Source organism: Loxodonta africana, unplaced genomic scaffold (assembly GCF_030014295.1).
Source record: "Loxodonta africana isolate mLoxAfr1 unplaced genomic scaffold, mLoxAfr1.hap2 scaffold_80, whole genome shotgun sequence".
NCBI classification, from domain to species: Eukaryota; Metazoa; Chordata; class Mammalia; order Proboscidea; family Elephantidae; genus Loxodonta; species Loxodonta africana.
Window position 1 is genome coordinate 853,350 of NW_026975539.1, and position 9,915 is coordinate 863,264.

The window sequence follows — 9,915 nt, forward strand, 5'->3', positions numbered from 1 at the left end:
CAGCCCCACAAGGCCTTCGCAGAGACAGACACTGTGTTTCTGAACGCACTTTTTTAATTCGCAGTTAGTTTGTGCATCAAGGCAAGGAGGAGGCAACCGTGAGTGTGCACGTCTGATATCTGTTCCTTTCCCCAACTCGCAGCGAGTAAGGCTTGTCCTTGCTGAGAGGGGTGGAGGGGTGGCTGGAGGTGTTCCAGACCTGCATGCCTAGGCCATCCCCCAGGCAAGGGTTCAAAGGGGAGAGGACGACCTACGTGGGGGGGTGGTTACCGAAGTCTTGGCACTGGTCATACTGGTGGCTGCGGTCCGTCCCCCTGCACCTCTGTGGCTCTGCGGGGGGTACCTGGAGGGTAAGGCGGAGAAGCCCGGTGAACCACGCGGCGCTGGTGCTAATCAGAGGCCGTATGTATTCCGGCGTTGCGGGGCAGCCGGCCAGCTGTCAGGTTTGCTTCCTCGCCATACCTAGTGTGCAGTGCAGAGGGGTCGCCAGAGCATGGCTGGCGCTGCAGGGATTGGTTCCAGGGCAAACTGGAGCCATGGCGGTGCCGCCGGAAGCACCTGGGAACCTGGGGCAGGGAAATAGGGGGTCTCCGCGACTAAGCGATCGGGCACGCGGGTCTAGGCGGGCGTCGAGGCGGGGCCTACCTCACTGGATTCACCTCAGTGGTGCTGGAGCAGTCTGTCGTCCGCGGGCCCTCTGAGACGGCTCCCAGGGCCTTCCCAGATCCACCTGCCCACCGGGTTGTCGCAGGGCAGGTCCACGCCCGAGATGTCGCCCAGATGGGCCAGCAGCAGCTGCGAGAGCCTTCGATGAGCGTGTTGGTTCCAGTGCACGCCATCTGCCTGCCTGTGCTGCCGGAGTGCCGGAAGTGGAAATTCAAGTCCAGCACGTTGAAGCGGAGCCTGCTGGCCTCAGCGGCGCTGTAGAAATTGGCCTCCACCACATCATCCCGCAGGCACGAGGTCGGGGGCATGCCCTCAGGCGGGAGGAAACCCCCCGAGACCGTCTCAGCCACTGGCATGGCAGTGTTCCACACCACGAGAGAGGACTCGGGCAGGACCTAGCGAAGGCACCAGAACAGGGTCTCCAGGTTCCTCCTGTAGCTCCACATGGAATCCTGGCCATACCTGGACAGGTCCCAGAGGCAGGAGTTCATGATGACCACGTCTGGGCCGTGCTCGCCCCTCAGCAGCTCCAGCAGAACTTTCTCCACGTACCGGGAGTAGGCGCGTGTGAGGAAGTAGAAGCGCACAAGGTGGTGTGTGGAGCAGAACTCGCGGACTTCGCGGTAGTGGGTCCCGTTGTGCATACGGCCCCACCCGCCGCCGTGCAGCAGCCTGTCCTGCTAGAAGCTCATCTCGCCCTTGGCCTTCAGGGGACTGCTTGAGAGCAGGCAGTCCTTCTGCAGCAGGAGCACCAGGTCCTTGTACACGGCCCTCTGCACCGAGTCCCCCATGACGACCACGAACTTGTTGTGCCGCAGCTGCCGGACTTCGGACGCCCTCACGTGGACCATGGTGGCTGGGTGAAGGTGGCCTAGCTCCTGCCTTCCCTCAGGGCGGGTCCCGAAAGAGCTCTGGACCGAGGGCTGAGGGGCTGCTGCCAGAGACGGAGAGAAGGCAGGCAGGCTGGCTGGCTGGCGGTTGTGGGGCGGCCGGGCGGGCAGACGGGGGCTGTTTAATGCCGCTGGACTGGCCTGGGCCTGGACGGGGAGGAGAAAGGGGGCAGCGTCCGGGGCCCTGAAAGCGTTCTGCCAATCCTTAGGCCCACGGTGTGACCTCTGAACCCATGGCCCTGCCCCTGTGCCTGGCTTGGCTCCCCTTGGTGGAGGGCAGCGGTGCTGACACTGATGCTGTTGGTCTGGATGGTTGTAGGCTGTTTCCGCCTCAGCCACCACCTGTGCTCCAGGCACTGGGACAAAATCTGTCCACTGGAAGAACCAGGCCACTTCCAGGGCCGTGGCCCAGTCGGTGGTGGATCCACACCCAGGATTTCCAGGCAGTGTAGGCGAGAATACTCAGGAAAACATACTCATCTTAGTTCCACGGTGCTTTCGTCTTTGTTTTCGTTTTGTCTCTCTCTTCCCAATCCCATTGTGAGTACCCCAGCCCTCCTGAGAAATGACAAGAACACATCCCATGACCTGATCACTGTCTTTGTCCCAGGGTAAAGTCTGGAGACCCCTTCTAACACAGTGTTCCAACCGGGGTGTGGGAATCCATACCCACAAGGTACTGGCCATGATGGTATCCCCAAGCAGTCCACCCTTCACACTTCCATCTGCACACCCAGTGCTCCTGAGCTGAGGCCTGGCCACCACACAGCTCCTCTGCATTTATCCAGCATTGCCCTTTGGAGAATCGAAGCAAAGGAACCCTACGGTATGTAACGTAGGTGGACGTTTTACCCTTCCTGGGCACCACCTTCTGGTCAGTCATTCTGCTTCTCTGGGGATCCCCCCGGGGTGTCCAGTGTAGAACTCCTGCCGTCCACCACCTTTTTGCACTAACAAACGGCCTCTGGTGTGGTTCAAGCAGGGTAAGCTTAGTATGCAACTTCTGGCTCTTACAAATTAGGCTCCTATTATACTTTTGTAGGTGGACTTGTGCAAAAAGAGAGCTCCAGCTCTCAGTAAAAGCCCTGAGCTGCACTTGTCTGCTGGTGTGGTGGTAGAACAATCGTTGCTTTGGGAAATGCTCAGACCCTTTTCCACAGTGGCTCCACCAGCCATTAGATCTGTTAATTTTAACATGCTCACTCCTTAAATTATGACACTATCTTCTGGGTGCCCCAAACCATTAAACATATGACTGCTAACAGAACGATTGACAGTTTGAGTCCACATAGAGGCCCCTCAAGTGAAAGTTCTGGCTATCTACTTCCCAAAGGGCATAAACTTAGAAAACAAAAAAACCTGTGGAGTACATTACTACTCTGCAATATCTGGGGTTGCTATGAGCCAGATGTACTGGTCAGTACTTGCTCCATGTACAATGGTCAGTACTTGCTCCACGTACAATGACTTCCTCTCCATTGAATATAAATGTTGACGTCCTGGCTGAAAGCACCATTCCTAATTCTTACTAAGATGTAGCATGATTTCCTTATCCCTTACATACAACTGTTTGTTTTTACATACTGGTGCTGGATTCCTGGCTGAAATCCAAGGCCTAATTCTCAACAGGATATTGACATCAACTTTGATAAAAGAACCCTTCCCTTCCCTCTCTTTAATATAGATGCCAGTATGGGGCATGGTTCTGTAACAACCATGCCCCATTACTTCATAGGGTGTTGATTTAGTCTCTTGGCTCTGTGAATCATGAACTTCTCTATTAGCAGATTCTGGCTGTAACACTCACGTCATATTCCTTATTAAAAAAATATGTGCATGGAACAAGCTCTGTGAACCCTGGCCTCTTGTCTGCTTGAATAGGATGCTAGCTTTCCAACCGTGCTGCCTTTGACTATTTCATTACCAGAATATGGGTCAAGCTCCTGGCTCTGTGAAACCTGATCTTTTTTGTTATTCTTTTTCCTTTGGATATGGTTGCTAACTTCCTTTTTGTAACAACCATGACATAATCTTTACTATTATGTCAATATCTTAGTAAAAAAAAAAACAAAACTAAAGACATAGATATTGTTTTAAGGTTATGGATATTCCCTTTCTAGCTTTGTTTAAATGACCCTTTTCTCACTAGTACATACGTTAAAGCTCTTCTTTATGAATCCTGCCTTCATGTTTCTCTGGGTATAGATGCTAATTTCCAGGCCTCACAAGCCATGTATCTTTTTTTAAGTAGGTTATTAAGGCAAATTTCCTTTCATATGGACTCTGACCATCTTTAATCATGAATATGAATACTACCTATCTGGCTGTACTTACTGTGGCCCCCTTTTCCCTTGGCTATGTTTTATGGATGCATTTTTCTGGCTCAATGAACCCTGACCTTCAGTCTCCCAACATAGGAGTTTCTTGACTCTAACAACCACGGCCTGTTTAATATTCAGATCCAGTTTCAGATTTTTACTCGGATTTGCATTCTTTAAACTCTGTCTTTACGTTTCATAGGATATGGATTCTAGCTCCCTGGCCATGAGAACCATGGGCCATTTTCACTAAAATATGGATGTAGGCTGTTAGCTTTATGAACCCTAATCTGTTTTTGTCCATGAACGTGGTTGCTACTTACCTGCTTGTAGGAAACATAACACAATTCTTAGCACAATTTGAGTCAGACCAGGGCTTTATGAACCCTGATCTTCTCTTAAGTAGTATGTGAATGTAGCTTCCTGGCTTTAAGAAGCATAATGTATCTCTTATTAAAATATGATTTTGGGCTCATGATTCTTTGAACCCTAACCTCCTTTCTCCTTGTATATGGAGGTTGTAGCATTGTGCCCCTCACTTTATGTTAGGATTTGGATGAATTCCAGGTTTTATTAATTCTGACCTCTTATTTCTTTGGCTATAAGTGCTAACTTTATGGCTGTAATGACCTTGACTTCAATATTATTACTATATTCTAGGTAAATATTTAGTCTTAGAGCTTGTTTTAACCCATCGTGTTTTTCTTTGGGTATGCATGCTAACCTCTTGACTGTAATAAATATGCCGTATTTACTGCTGCCCATTACTATTGCCATCAAGTGGTTTCTGATGCACAGCAACTCTATAGGAAGGAGTAGAACTGCCACATGGTTTTCAAAGGAGCGTTTGGTGGATTTGAACTGCTGACCTTTTGGTTAGCAGCTGTAACTCTTAAACGCTGTGCCACCAGGGTTCCTATTGGGATGTGGATTTAGTTTCCAAGTATACATATCTTGAGTTCTTCTTCAGTTGGATATAGATGCTAATTTCCTGGCTGCAATAACCATGACCTGTTTCTTGCTATGATATTAATGCAGGCTCCTGCTGGTATGAACTTTGGCCTCTTATTTTCCCTTAGATAAGTTTTCTAGCTGTCTGATTGTAATACTCTTTGAAGATTACATAACAGGATATGTATCCACACTACCATCTTTGTTGTTGTTGTTTGGTGCTGTTTAGTCCATTCTGACTCATAGTGACTCTGTGTACAGCAGAATGAGACACTGCCTGTCCCTGCGCCATCCTCAAAATGGCTGCTATGTTTTTTTTAATAATTTTTATTGAGCTTTACGTGAACGTTTACAAATCAAGTCAGTCTGTCACATATAAGCTTATATACACCTTACTCCATACACCCACTTGCTCTCCGCCTAATGAGTCAGCCCTCCCAGTCTCTCCTTTCTGACAATTTTGCCAGTTTCTAACCCTCTCTACCCTCCTATCTCCCCTGCAGACAGGAGATGCCAACACAGTCTCAAGTGTCCATCTGATACAAGTAGCTCACTCTTAGCCACCATCTCTCTCCAACCCATTGTCCAGTCCCTTCCGTGTCTGATAAGTTGTCTTCGGGAATGGTTCCTATTCTGGGCCAACAGAAGGTTTGGGGACCATGACAGCTGGGATGCCTCTAGTCTTAATCAGACCATTAAGTCTGGTCTTTTTATGAGAATTTGGGGTCTGCATCCCACTGATCTCCTGCTCCCTCAGGGGTTCTCTGTTGTGCTCCCTGTCAGGGCAGTCATCGGTTGTGGCCGGGCACCATCTAGTTCATCTGGTCTCAGGATGATGTAAGTCTCTGGTTCATGTGGCCCTTTCTGTCTCTTGGGCTCATGGTTATCTTGTGACCTTGGTGTTCTTCATTCTCGTTTGATTCTGATGGGTTGAGACCAACTGATGCATCTTAGATGGCCACTTGTTAGCACTTAAGACCCCAGACGCCACATTTCAAAGTGGGATGCTGAATGTTTTCATAATAGAATTATTTTGCCAATTGTCTTAGAAGTCCCCTTAAGCCATAGTCCCCAGACCCCCGCCATGCTCCACTGATGTTTGAAGCTATCAGTTTATCTCAGAAACTTCTTTGTTTTGGGTCCAGTCCAGTTGAGCTGACCTTCCGTGTATTGAGTATTGTCCTTCCCTTCACCTAAAGTAGTTCTTATCTGCTAACTAATCAGTAAATAACCCTCTCCCACCCTCCCTCCCTCCTCACCTTGTAACCACAAGAGTATGTGTTCTTCTCAGTTTATACTATTTCTCAAGATCTTATAATAGTGGTCTTATACAATATTTGTCCTTTTGCCTCTGACTAATTTCGCTCAGCATAATGCCTTCCAGGTTCCCCCACGTTATGAAATGTTTCACAGATTCGTCATGGTTCTTTATTAATGTGTAGTATTCCATTGTGTGAATATACCACAATTTATTTAACCATTCATCCGTTAATGGGACACCTTGGTTGCTTCCAGCTTTTTGCTATTGTAAACAGAGCTGCAATAAACATGGGTGTGCATATATCTGTTTGTGTGAAGGCTCTTAGTTCTCTAGGGTATATTTCGAGGAGCGGGATTTCTGGGTTGTATGGTAGTTCTATTTCTAACTGTTTAAGAAAACGTTAGATAGATTTCCAAAGTGGTTGTACCATTTGACATTCCCACCAGCAGTGTATAAGAGTTCCAATCTCTCTGCAGCCTCTCCAACATTTATTATTTTGTGTTTTTTGGATTAATGCCAGCCTTGTTGGAGTGAGATAGAATCGCATCATAGTTTGAATTTGCATTTCTCTAATGGCTAATGAGCGAGAGCATTTTCTCATGTATCGGTTAGCTGCCTGCATATCTTCTTTAGTGAAGTGTGTGTTCATATCCTTTGCCCACTTCTTGATTGGGTTGTTTGTGTTTTTGTGGTTGAGTTTTAACAGAATCATACAGATTTTAGAGATCAGGCACTGGTCAGAGATGTCGTAGCTGAAAATTCTTTCCCAATCTGTAGGTGGTCTTTTTAATCTTTTGGTGAACTCTTCAGATGAGCATAGGTGTTTGATTTTTAGGAGCTCCCAGTTATCTGGTTTCTCTTCGTCATTTTTGGTAATGTTTTGTATTCTGTTTATGCCTTGTATTAGGGCTCCTAAAGTTGTCCCTATTTTTTCTTCCATGATCTTTATTGTTTTAGTCTTTAGTTTAGGTCTTTGATCCACTTGGAGTTAGTTTTTGTGCATGGTGTGAGGTATGGGTCCTGTTTCATTTTTTTGCAAATGGATATCCAGTTATGCCAGCACCATTTGTTAAAAAGACTATCTTTTCCCCAATTAACTGACACTGGCCCTTTGTCAAATATCAGCTGCTCATATGTGGATGGATTTATACCTGGGTTCTCAGTTCTGTTTCATTGGTTTATGTGCCTGTTGTTGTACAAATACCAGGCTGTTTTGACTACTGTGGCTGTATAATAGGTTCTAAAATCAGGTAGAATGAGGCCTCCCACTTTCTTCTTCTTTTTCAGTAATGCTTTGCTTGTCTGAGGCTTCTTTCCCTTCCATATGAAGTTGGTGATTTGTTTCTCCATCACATTAAAAAATGTCATTGGAATTTGGATTGGAAGTGCATTGTATGTATAGATGGGTTTTGGTAAAATAGACATTTTTACTATGTTAACTATCCATGAGCAAGGTATGTTTTTCCACTTAACTAGGTCCATTTCAGTTTCTTGTAGTAGTACTTGTAGTTTTCTTTATATAGGTCTTTTACATCTTTGGTAAGGTTTATTCCTAAGTATTTTATCTTCTTCGGGGCTACTGTGAATGGTATTGATTTGGTGATTTCCTCTTCGATGTTCTTTTTGTTGATGTAGAGGAATCCAAGTGATTTTTGTATGTTTATCTTATAACCTGAGACTCTCCCAAACTCTTCTACGAGTTTCAGTAGTTTTCTGGAGGATTCCTTAGGGTTTTCTGTGTATAAAATCATGTCATCTGCAAATAGTGATAACTTTACTTCCTCCTTGCCAATCCGGATACCCTTTATTTCTTTGTCTAGCCTAATTGCCCTGGCTAGGACTTCCAGCACGATGTTGAATAAGAGTGGTGATAAAGGGCATCCTTGTCTGGTTCCCGTTCTCAAGGGAAATGCTTTCAGGCTCTCTCCATTTAGAGTGATGTTGGCTGTTGGCTTTGTATAAAAAGATGCCCTTTATTATGTTGAGGAATTTTCCTTCAATTCCTATTTTGCTGAGAGTTTTTATCATAAAAGGGTGTTGGACTTTGTCAAATGCTTTTTCTGCATCAATTGATAAGACCATGTGGTTTTTGTCTTTTGTTTTATTTATGTGGTGGATTACATTAATGGCTTTTCGAATATTAAACCAGCCTTGCATACCTGGTATAAATCCCACTTGGTCGTGGTGGATTATTTTTTTGATATGTTGTTGAATTCTATTCGCTAGAATTTTGTTGAGGATTTTTGCATCTATGTTCATGAGGGATATAGGTCTGTAATTTTCTTTTTTTGTGATGTCTTTACCTGGCTTTGGAATCAGGGATATAGTGGCTTCATAGAATGAGCTAGGCAATATTCCATCATTTTCTATGCTTTGAAATACCTTTAGTAGTAGTGGTGTTAACTCTTCTCTGAAAGTTTGGTAGAACTCTGCAGTGAAGCCATCCGGGCCAGGGTTTTTTTTTTGTTGGGAGTTTTTTGATTACTGTTTCAATCTCATTTTTGGTATGGGTCTATTTAGTTGTTCTTCTGATTGTGTTAGTTTAGGTAGGTAGTTTTTTCTAAGAATTCATCCATTTCTTCTGGGTTTGCAAACTTGTTAGAGTGTACTTTTTCGCAATAATCTGACATGATTCTTTTAATTTCAGTTGGGTCTGTTGTGATGTGACCCATCTCGTTTCTTATTTGGGTTATTTGTTTCCTTTCCTGTATTTCTTTAGTCAGTCTGGCCAATGATTTATCAATTTTGTTAATTTTTTCAAAGAACCAGTTTTGGCTTTGTTAATTCTTTCAATTGTTTTTCTGTTCTCTAATTCATTTAGTTCAGCTCTAATTTTTATTATTTGTTTTCTTCTGGTGCCCGATGGATTCTTTTGTTGCTCACTTTCTATTTGTTCAAATTGTAGGGACAGTTCTCTGATTTTGGCTCTTTCTTCTTTTAGTATGTGTGCATTTATCATTACAAATTGACCTCTGAGCACTGGTTTTGCTGTGTCCCAGAGGTTTTGATAGGAAGTATTTTCATTCTCGTTGCATTCTATGAATTTCTTTATTCCCTCCTTAATGTCTTCTATAACCCAGTCTTTTTTGAGCAGGTTATTGTTCAGTTTCCAAGTATTTGATTTCTTTTCCATAATTTTTGCGTTATTGATTTCCACTTTTATGGCCTTGTGGTCTGAGAAGATGCTTTGTAATATTTGAATGTTTTGGATTCTGCAAATGTTTGTTTTAAAACCTAATATGTGGTCTATTCTAGAGAATGTTCCATGTGCACTAGAAAAAAAAGTATACTTTGCAGCAGTTGGATGGAGTGTTCTGTATAAGTCAATGAGGTCAAGTTGGTTGATTGTTGTAATTAGGTCTTCCGTGTCTCTATTGAGCTTCTAACTGGATGTCCTGTCCTTCTCCGAAAGTGGTGTGTCAAAGTCTCCTGGTATAATTGTGGAGGTGTCTATCTCACTTTTCAGTTCTGAAAAAGTTTGTTTTATGTATCTTGCAGCCCTGTCATTGGGTGTATAAATATTTAATATGGTTATATCTTCCTGGGCAATTTTTCCTTTTATCATTATGTAGTGTCCTTCTTTATCCTTTGTGGTGGATTTAACGTTAAAGTCTATTTTGTCAGAAATTAATATCGCTACTCCTGCTCTTTTTTGCTTATTGTTTGCTTGATATATTTTTTCCATCCTTTGAGTTTTAGTTTGTTTGTGTCTCTAAGTCTAAAGTGTGTCTCTTGTAGGCAGCATATAGACGGATCGTGTTTCTTTATCCAGTCCGTGACTCTCTGTCTCTTTATTGATGCCTTTAGTCCATTTACATTCAGCGTAATT

At 44.3% G+C, this 9,915-nt stretch overlaps 1 pseudogene; it reads right to left on the bottom strand.

Moving 5' to 3' along the window:
• Positions 1 to 660: 660 nt before the first annotated feature.
• Positions 661 to 6,483, bottom strand: LOC135230152 (PC-esterase domain-containing protein 1B-like; annotated as a pseudogene).
• Between the last annotated feature and the right edge of the window lie 3,432 nt (positions 6,484 to 9,915).